Below are 10,929 nucleotides of genomic sequence, written 5' to 3'. Positions count from 1 at the left end.
ATTGTTTTTCCCTAGATCTTTTTGCAGTCCATGTATACTGTCTGCCTGTAAGCACATTTTAAAGGAAAAGGAGGAACCACTTCTGTTTTCCTCCCCAAGGCACCTTGATAATGCAGAGCTGAACTGAATAATGGCAATTAAACAAAAGCAGATAATAATAACTATAATCCTACCATGAACTGAATGCCTGATCTTTAAAAAACAATCCCACAGGCATGCATTTTCATAGACATCACTCAGTATTGTCCTCATGTGTGGCATGGAAATATTCCACACTACCATATTTTCCTTATGCTTCTTTACTACCCCATAAATAAATGCCCCTTTTCTGGTGGTCAGAACAGCAGGTCATGATGTAAGCATTTGTGGGGCTGCTGAAATATCTCTATTGGATCCACCATCATGTGGATTTGATTAGAATTGTGTACTTACTCACAAGCGTGCACTTCTTAGCCCTCATCTGGATCTGAGCAGAACTTGGGCCCAGAATTCACCCTTGATACAACTCCCTAAAGCTCGCATGAGCACAAACAGCCACAGCCACAGCCACACACACACACACACACGCACACACACACACACACACACACACAAACACAGACCCTAGGGCTGCTTGATTGACAGGTTGGGGTTGTGCAGTTGGATTAAGCTAGACAAGGGGGGAGGTGAGTGGGGAAGAGGGGATTAGGGGCGGTGAGCTTCATTAACCTGAATGTTTACACAAGCTGATCCCTGGCAATGAGAGCTTTTCCTTCCCACAATTGTCCCCCATCAGCCCCCACTGGACTGGACGTTTACAATCTCTACACTCTGATTTGAAGTAGAAAGAAAAAAATCAAACTGGAGGAACATAATAAAATGCTGTGGCAGATTTATTAGAAATGCTTTCAAGGCAATGAATTTATTTCAGAATATGCCGAGACTGTCATAAAGATCTAGTTAATAATATTTTTTTAGAAGTATAAAGTAATAACAGTAATAAATAATGGCTTGAGTCTTAAAAGTAGCTGATTGTGTTGTTTTTCATATTTAATTCGATGATGGTCGCATAATGCCTTATTTCCCCTATCAACCCCTGCTTACCCTTGGTTACTCTTCGGATGTAATAGCAGAAAAAAGTTATGAATCTAGATCCATCCGTCCATCCATCCCTCTCAGACATGATGATGAAACTCTCTGTGGACTCATAGCGGAGGTTCGAGTCACTCTTGAGCCTTAAAGACAATACTGCGAACCTTTTTTTCATTATCACCTTGACTGACAGTATGTGTGTGTACTTTCTCACTAGATATCTTTAGACTTCTAGGCTGGTTGAGGATAGAGTAGCTTCCCGAAGAGCTGCTATCATCTCTCGAGTGGCTGCTTTGTTTAGTCACTGCAGGGCAGCAGCTTTCTTACTGCACTCAAGTAGAAAAGTAAATTAGTCTTCTCTCCCTGGTTGAGAGAACGGTGTGAATGGAGTGTGTCGACAGGCAGGGTGCTGGACGACTTTTGGGTGGGCTGCAGTGGCCGATTTGCTGTCTCTTTGGCCAAAGCGGACACTCTCACTCCTCACTGAAGATGTTTAGAGGAGTGCTAGGACTTCAAGAAAGGTTAACACTTGTCATGCAGTGAGTGGAGAGCCAGGCTTGACAGTGGAGAGGCGATCTTTTCAGTGCATCTCTTCCCTGGTTTGGCTCAATTCCAGGGGAAACTGGGCATAACAGTGTTTAAAATATAATGATGCTCATTTTTCAGAACTGATAAAACTCAACATATAAGGACTTGTCCTAAAATCCCACAGAATACATCATCAATAATAAAGTTCTGCAGGGTGCCCAAACCACCACCATCTTCACATATCCCCATCCACATGGAATGTGGAATTCCAGACAGGAAAGAGAAAGAGAGACGAAAAAAAGGGGAGGTGAGAGGAGAGAAGAGGAACGGTTCAGGAGACATCTGGTGCTGATTTGGTCGGGGTGTTGTGGACATGCTCGGCCTGCGATTGTTTTGACTTAGATTCCAGGGGAAGTTGCTGTTATTTGTTTTTGAATAGCATGCAGGGCGATTAATCTACAAATACAGGAGAGGATTCTGACCAGCAGGCAGCAGAGACTGGGGACAGCAGACAACAGCTTAAGGACACTGAGCATGAAGATGGAATAAAAAGTAAACTCATATCCTAGCAACAGAAGTTACTAAATTCAGTCTCTTTTGCATCTTGTGTGGCATGTTGTCTACTTGTATGTAAGCATTTTTTTGTGATGAAAAAAATCATCACCATCTCCAGGAAATTTAGCCTTCATAAAGGGCTACAATCGTGCCAGCACACACGTGGCAGGTAGGCTGAGTGGAAAAGCAATGTTGACAGACTGGAGGGAAACCCAGAAATGAATTTTTTTGGGGGAGAGCTCATCACTTTAAGAAGCACACTGACTCAGACTCCCACCTCTTCAACTGTATGGAGTGAGAGTGAAAGAGCTTCACAGCCTTGATGCCCTGAGCATCTGCATACGCATAAAACCGCAAACCTGAGAGAACTGCCAAAGAAAACGAAGCACAAATGCAGTTTGCACTTAACTGGGAGAAAGAGTAAGGCAGAAAGAAAAAGGGAATGAATAGCATGCAAGAACTTTCCAGAAATAATGGATTATCAGCAATGACTGTAAATAGCGCTTTTTACAAGTTTTTTATCAGGATGCGCAAAACGATTTTGGCAGGATTTCTACAAATGAAGTTTCAAAGTTTTTACAGTCAAAAAATTGGTAGGTTCTACAGCTTGATTGTGGTTATGAAACTCCAGACTCTGGCTTCTCCCCAGTGCAGCGCTGTGCAAGCTGACAGTAATTGAAACTGGCATTGACTTGATTTAGAGAGGTGTTGGGCATGGTGAGTGCTTGCTTAAGTAATGTATTTACTTAGGATGCATTGCAAGTATTTTACTGTTGCTTATGGTGACTGGTGGTGAAGTAAATGAACACTGCATCCATGGTAGAGTACCGCTAAAGAAGAAGAAGAAGAAGAAGAAGAAGAAGAAGAAGAAGAAGAAGGCTACACAGAAATATAAAGATGGAGGAGAAGGAAAAACAATTATAATGAAGTCATTGAAACGCTCAACATAGCAAAGATGCCATTCATCTCCATGTCACCCAGGAGCACGATGATGACGAATACATTTGCAACATTTTCAGATCTCTCTATGAAGTTTTTCATGATGAGCTCAGCATGTCAGCAGGATTTCGGAGCGAGTCCGTAAAGAAATCCCACCTCCACTGTTCCACCGCTACTGCTAGGCCAGCCGTAGCACTTTTCCGAGTTAATGAAACAGTATCCGGAGCTGCGAGGCAGCTGGGAGGCACAGGCACATTCATTCAGTGGATTAGGTGTGACGTTATTCCCAGTGCTTAACAAATACAGAGAAGAAGGGGACTGAAGCAACGCCTCACTGAGCAAGAATGTCCTCAACCTCTTGCTTAATGTGAGGAAACAGCCCACATCCTTGGCTGTTCAGATCTCCTTGGGGAAGGTGTCTGTGTCTGTGTGTGTGTGAGCTCTCCATGAAAGAAAGAGATAGTGCTCTGTTAGCGATACATTGATAATTCACAAATCAGTACTCATACATGAAATATCATGAAATATCTTAATATCAGGAAATAACATACCAGGACTTATTCAAATATTTTAGGATTTAAAACAATCATCGCATTTAGATCCCTTGTAATAATTAGGTTCTTTATTTAGAAAGTTATGCAATCATACACACTGTCATATATCATTTTGGACAGTTTGATTAAAATGCATGGGCTATCATTAAGGAGAGAATGGATGGGATTTAACATGCCTGTTTTCCAGTGAAGTCTTGAAATTTAATTTACTGCTTTATTTTATTTTCCTTCTCTTGTCAAAAATATGTGTCTGGGTTAACACCCAATGCAGTATTAAAGGCTTTTGCTTTCATTCAAATTTTGGGTGGAGGAAATTGTCTGGAACAAGGCCATAATTTATATACAGAGCAATATTTTTAATGAGATAAATGAATTTGAATGGATCCTTTATCTATTAGCAAATTAAACTCTAATACATAAAAAGATCAGTGGCAATAAATGATCAGTTTTTAGAAACAGTAGTTAGACAAAAAATAAAGAAAACAAAAACAAAATAAATCTTAGGCTTTGAATATTGTCCAATTTATGTACTAATTCCTGTCATAGACCATTATCATGAACCATTACCATAAATCAAACACAAAATTGTAGACTTTTTTGGGATCTTTTATCAGTTTTATAAAAGACTTATTTTATAGGCAAATAATTTTGATTACTTCTAGAAATAAATGTTTGCAATGAACAAAACTATCAGACAATAGAGCAAGACCTTATTCTTTATTAGTAAAGAAATGACAAGAAATAGTTCTAGAATAGTTCTATTAATTTTTTTTTATTTTTATTTTTTTGTAAAAAAAATAGTGACCCCGAACAGGGAGCAGCTAGAAGAAGAAGAAGAAGAAGAAGAAGAAGAAGAAGAAGAAGAAGAAGAAGAAGAAGAAGAAGAATCGACATATTTTTATTGTATTATTCTAATAGGAAACACTAGATATATTTGACTATATTTGTTGTTTTTATTACAGCAACGGAAGCCAGACGGATGATGAGAAAGACAGAAAATTAAAACCTCTCTATCATCTAGTCTTTTTGTCCTTATCTTTACTAATGAAGCACTCCATTCTCTGGGTGTCAGAGCAAGTGTCTACAGGCCTGACCTTTAGCTATCCTTCCTATTTCATCAACACATCAGTCAACCCTAGTTGTCCCCGGGAAACAACCGCCCCCTGGCTAGCACAGGTGAACTGCTTAAATTAGATTTAATAGACTGATGACTAACAAGCTGGGATGAATGTGTGGGAAAGTGAGCACAGGTGACTTTTATGGAGCAAGGCCCCATGTGCGAAAAAGCAGCCAGCGGTCAGGGTGTGCACTGGAACTCATTGTGGATTTAATTTAAAGGCATGTGGAGCGGATACTGTAATATAGTTCCGTAGGTGACGTGTGATGAACTGGATTGGAGAGACATGAGACATACTGAATATACCGAATGAGGAGGATAATAAATAAACCAGCATAAACAAGCCTATTTCGGTCCACTGTGATTTCCTAATAAATAACAGACATAGCATTGAGACTGGAATAAAAAAAGCATAAATAACATTGAAAACAGCATAATCATGCTCAATACAGTTTAAGCCTTGCATTATTTTACCCGAAATCTATTAAGTGACAGAAAAGAACTACTTTTTTTTTTTGCTTCTGATTACAATTTCTTACATTGTACAGCTATGTTTTTTCTGCATCCATACCTGAAAAGCTTGAATTAATGTTACTATGTGTGATGACACTTGAAGACAAGATTAAATATTAAACTTCCTTTTATTAATCCTTTTCCTAATTGATTCTGTGTATCTGTTTTAGAACCACCAGGTAAAAGTTATCACATCCAGTATAAAGTGTCAAAATATACAAAATATGTGTTCCCACCAAAGGTCATACTATTCCTCTGAAACTATATTTCATGTGAAAAGCTATATATCATTAAAGGGATACAGAAATGCAGCTTTCATAATGATCACTATCAAACGATCAAATTTCTTTATTTTGTTCGATTGCTGTTATATTCACTGAAGAATATTCTCACTGATGCTCTCCTCTGTGGAGTGTACTCTTGACTTAACATTGCAAATTTATTGACAGCTTTTAAAAATATTTACCACACCACTTCCTCTTCTCGACGGGCGCCCGGCCTGTAATCCTTCTGCCCCTTTATTAGATCATTTGTCAAACCTCAGACCTTTTTTTCTCCTTCTCCTTCTTTCTCTTTCTTTTGCCCCCTCCCTTTCTTATCCTCTTTTCTGAGAGTGTTGTGCAATGGGCCTTGGTGGCTTAACTCCTTCCCTCCCCCTCCTTTCCTTCTTAAAACAGAATTTACAGCTGATTAGCCCATGCAGTAAAGACTGAGCCGGTCCCAAAAGGAACGCACCAAAAACATTTATGCAAGGCCAGACGCTCAGGCCTTTATGAGAAACATGTGCTGCAGAGGAGAGAACAAAAAAAAATGAGAGAATAACTCGGTGAAGCAGCAATTCAGAAGTGCTCTGGAAATTGTATGAAAATTAGAGAAACAGAGATTTGGTTTCATCTGCACAGAGTAAACAAAAAAGAGCATTGGTGTGTGTATGTGTGTGTGTGTGTGTGTTAACAGAGACCTCAGAGATGCAGCATTTATATTACCTTGAATTCCGTGTGTTCCAGCTATGAAGTGTAGAAGCAACATAGATGCCCTAATGTTTGTATTTTATTAGCAACAATGTTATTGATGCATATTTACGTTCTCAATACAGCAGCCTGTATAGTCAGTGTCATAGGGTCAACAAACTGATATGTCTGTTGGTTGATTAATTGAAAGCAAATTCTTGTATAAACTGCATAACTCATTTAAATGTATGAAGTGTTACTGTTCACGCTGGGAGAATGTTGCTAGGACATCATTTGCTGAACTCGGACTTGAAGAGACCATCCCGCATTTCCAAGAAGGAATTCAGAATTCAGTGGGTTTTTTGTGTTTACCTCTGTCTGTGCTCAAAAATTACGAGTTGTTTTAGTTTGATGCTACAATAGCTACATGTCGAGCTGATATTCACCGATCCTAGCATCACCAGTAGCACTTTATAATACAATCGTCTGTGCTCCAGTCAAAATCACATGCACTTATTTTTTACTTTTACCCCATTTTCTCCCCAGTTTGTTTATTTGCCATTTCCCTCCCACTAAACTAGTTCTGTCCTATCACATGACAGCTACTCACCAGGAAATCCAGAGAGTTCTTCCCCTGAGACCTATCAAGCCAGTCGGTGCATGTTTTCAAATTACGGCTCGTCAGCTGAAAACACTCGAAGGAAAGCATTACCTGTCTTCTTCCACGTCCATAAGCTCAAACATGCCCAGAATTGGTTGGTATCACTCTGATTGACAGGGGAGAGAGTGTTCCATCCCTTCCACCCAGGCATCATGGCCAATTTTGCTCTATTGATCTCCTGGCAATCGATGGTTGTGGTATCATCTGGATTTGAAGTCGTGATCTCTTGCCGATATGGTGAACTCTTTAACGTTGCACCACCGGGAGCCACACACATCTAAATGTGGAAAAGCACAGAGCTGGAACTCATTGATATGCAACAGCATGCACCCGGAGGCAGCAGAGGTATGTTATTTATTAGAGCTCTAAAAGACGAGGTCTGGCATGGGCTACTGTGTGGCAGTGCTTGTGTGCATGACCATGCAGCTTACAGAAACACGCACACACACACAGACACTAGCCACAGGTATGTCCCCAACTCGGTGGGTAACTACTGCCACAGCCAGAGAGCTGTCATGAACGTTGTACTCCTCCTTCAGCATAACGAGAATCGACCAGGCCCAAGCAGCCAGCAACTAGAAGGGGGGTGTGTTGGGTTTGTTCCACTCGTGCACATGTGGAGGTTTGGGTTTTCCCCCTGTCTCTCGGGCTTCAGGCTTCCCTCGTTAGGCCCATGAATGCTGCCAATTACTCTCGAGCAGTGGAAAACATCTTCGGGAGTTCTGTTACCAAAAAGTGATGTCAGGTGGAGACCAGGAATGAGGCATAATCAAGGCAAATAGGACAAAGTGCATTATCACTGAGCATGATCATGTGTGATAGTAAACTGTGGGTGGTTTTCTAATATATTTATATGGATGGTGTTTTAACAGAAATAAAAAGAAAAGTCACCAAATTTGTACATTATACATTATACAAATACATTATTCAGTCTGAACAGCAAGCAGATACAAATACAGATGCAAATAAAAGGTGCATTACTGTTTGTTTGTTTGTTTGTTTATTAGTTGGTTTAAAGCCTGCCAGCAAGTTTAAACTAAGGGTTGTATATTGGTCCTGGGATCCCATGGGATGCAACACCCATGAGGGCATGAACAAGCGCACAGATATGAAGTTTAAGACCATGTTCATTAACATGCACTGTGCTTTAAATATAGTAGACTCTCTATAATTTGGGGAATAAAACCGACTTTATAAGTTAGAACATACTGTAGACAGGCACAAAAAAAAAAAGCTTTAGTTGCAACAATCTATGAATTGGAGAGATGTAGTTTAGATTGAGACAGTATTCATAGAGCATGCTGACAGTACTGCCTGGTACATCTCCATCTAAATTTTCCAGGGTTCACATCTTTTGATCAGGCACACTTTAAGACTAAATACAGATGTGGATATTTGGAGAAATATAGAAACAGTTATACAAATAGTAACACTGTGTTAGAGCCCTAGAATAAAGAGACTAGATTTCCCAGACTGCACTGGGGTGTAGAGCTTTTGGGTGATCATGTTTCATTTGTGGCCTGTGACATTAATGAATAAATTATAGTTACTTTACTTCTGCCTTGATGTCCTTGACAGCAACTATAAAATTAATTAATTAAATAATAAAAAAATATTGTTATAATATAGGCTTTATTTGTTTATTTATTTATTTAGAGAATCAGGTATTCCACCATACCAGGAAACAATATCCTTAGCTACAATGTTACTGGGACTAATATATATGGTCATGGTTAAGATTATTATAAGGATACTTAAAAAAACAAAAACTTAATAATAATTGACCCATAGAGCACTAATGGTGTTGGTCTGCTTTCCAGAGAAAGTCATTTTAGTGAGCTTTAGTCATTGCAGTGTTATGATCTTTATCCAATTTGTAATGACTTGTCTAGAAACATTTAAAGTGAAGATATTTACCACTACAGCTGATAAACAAGGTGCAAAAAAAGCCTCCCATTTCTCACATTCTTTTCCCATTGTGCATATATTGATGGACTACCTTCTGAAATTTAATCAAGACGTGCCTTGCCTTCCCCAGTTGAACTATTGTTATTTTAACCTCGAATGTACTGTGTGATCACTAAACCATACCAGCCTGCCAAAGTGTCCCTAGTATGCTTTGTTTCCTGCTTTGGAGCAGCAAAAGCAGAAAGAAGAAAAGTTGCATTCCTTAGGTTTCTAGAATTTTGGCTGCCTTTAAGTGGCCAGGGAGTGTTTTGGTGAGGAGGAGCCCCTTCTGTAGACGCTGTGAGATGCCTGTTTGAACTGACATGCTAAACACATTTGTCTTACTGCCTACAGCTGACTACAGTTAATGACAGCCCCAGGTTCAGTGGCCAGTTCAAGCTGATTCTGATTGCATGAAAAGGACCCTGTGTTTTTTGATTCCTCTCAAGGAATAAAATAAACATCCAAATACCTTTAATTCTGGAGCGAGAAAACATCCAAGTTCTACAGATCAACAATGCAGTATTGCCAAGACACTCAAAGTATTATGAAGATAAACCTAACAGTATGCCACATGATCTAATGAGCAAAACATTTACAGCCATCATACTTTTGTCTAATCAAATTATTCCCATTACATACATTACTCGAACCACCATAGATATTCAGGAAACTGTATCATTAATACTTAATGGCCTGAACCTTATTATGAAACTTATGCACATCAATCATCTGGCCATCCTCTTCCATAAAGTCCTCTGTGTACGTCAATGTTAAACCAATCACCATCTCCGTGTGGCTCAGGAAATTGATTTTTATTAGCACTCAAGAAAACTTTTATCTCTCTCATCCAAGGAACCATAGCAGTGACCTGTCACTGACCATTTCTTTTCATATCTGTTGTAGATAGTGATAGAAAAATCGACTTGCAGTGATTCTGGGAAAGCACATCCAATGCTTTGGTTAAGACATATAGTATTATATTATAGACCATATAGCTGGTTATACCATGCCGATGTTGAATTCTCAAGTCTGATTGGTCAGAGGGTGTTGATTAATTGCCTGTAACAGTGGCTCAGACAGCAGTGTTGGTTCTAAGGCAAATCACAGACTTATATTAATGTGCTAGGTCTAAAAATAAAAAAAAGTGTCTACAGACAGAGTTTTAGGCTGATGGTGCCCTAAATCTGTGACCTAGTGAACCAGTGTTGATGTATTCATTGATAGAGACTTTTGTATGTCTCTCTGGATAAGGGCATCTGCTAAACGCCGTAAATGAAAATGTAAATGTAATATGTTCTTAGTTTCTACACAGGGACTTGTATATATAAATGGGTAATTGCTGATATGCTCTGTTGTGTCTTATTCCTTACTTGCTTTCGAGCTCACTAGTGAATATAACAGCAGTATAACCTGAAGAACAAACAAAGCTACAAATTAAACAATAAATCCAAACATTGGAAATTACAGAGGGTGCTTTGGGGATTTAAAAAGTCTAAAAGATTGTCTATAAAAGATTATATATTAAAAAGTATTTTAATGCTAATGCTGTGTTTAAATTAACTATCTATATATGGCAGAAATATTAAGAACAGATTCAAATTTAGCTTTACATATATAGTTTTTGCTAGATCTTTCTTTTTGTTTTTCAGTCAAAACTCAAAGCAACAGAAAAGCCACAAGGATCTAATCATTAAACCCAAAACACTCGAATATAAAAAGGCAGTCACACTGAAGGAAATACTGTATGCAACCACAAAATTTGTGGAAACTGTAAAGGGAAGATTTTTCTCTAATGTAATTTGCAATGCTTTATAGGATCAGCAAGTAATTCTTTGCCTTGTAAAAGTCATTATGTAACAATCTATTTTTCCATTACTCATTAAAACATACTCTCAAAATGTTTATTTTGAAGCAAAATCTGTAATGCGTTTAAAGGTGATGGATTAAAAGAATACTGGACTGACAGCACGACTAAAAGGATGGCAGCACTCCTTTCTCTGCTGCTGCCCCCAGCTTCTCCCATGATGTTAGGTCTTGGCTTATAAGATAATTCCTATATGAATCTTATAGGAATGGTTCCAAAATATGATA

This window comes from Hemibagrus wyckioides, linkage group LG11 (assembly GCF_019097595.1).
Source record: "Hemibagrus wyckioides isolate EC202008001 linkage group LG11, SWU_Hwy_1.0, whole genome shotgun sequence".
Lineage (NCBI taxonomy): Eukaryota > Metazoa > Chordata > Actinopteri > Siluriformes > Bagridae > Hemibagrus > Hemibagrus wyckioides.
Note: the sequence above shows the minus strand (reverse complement) of the source record.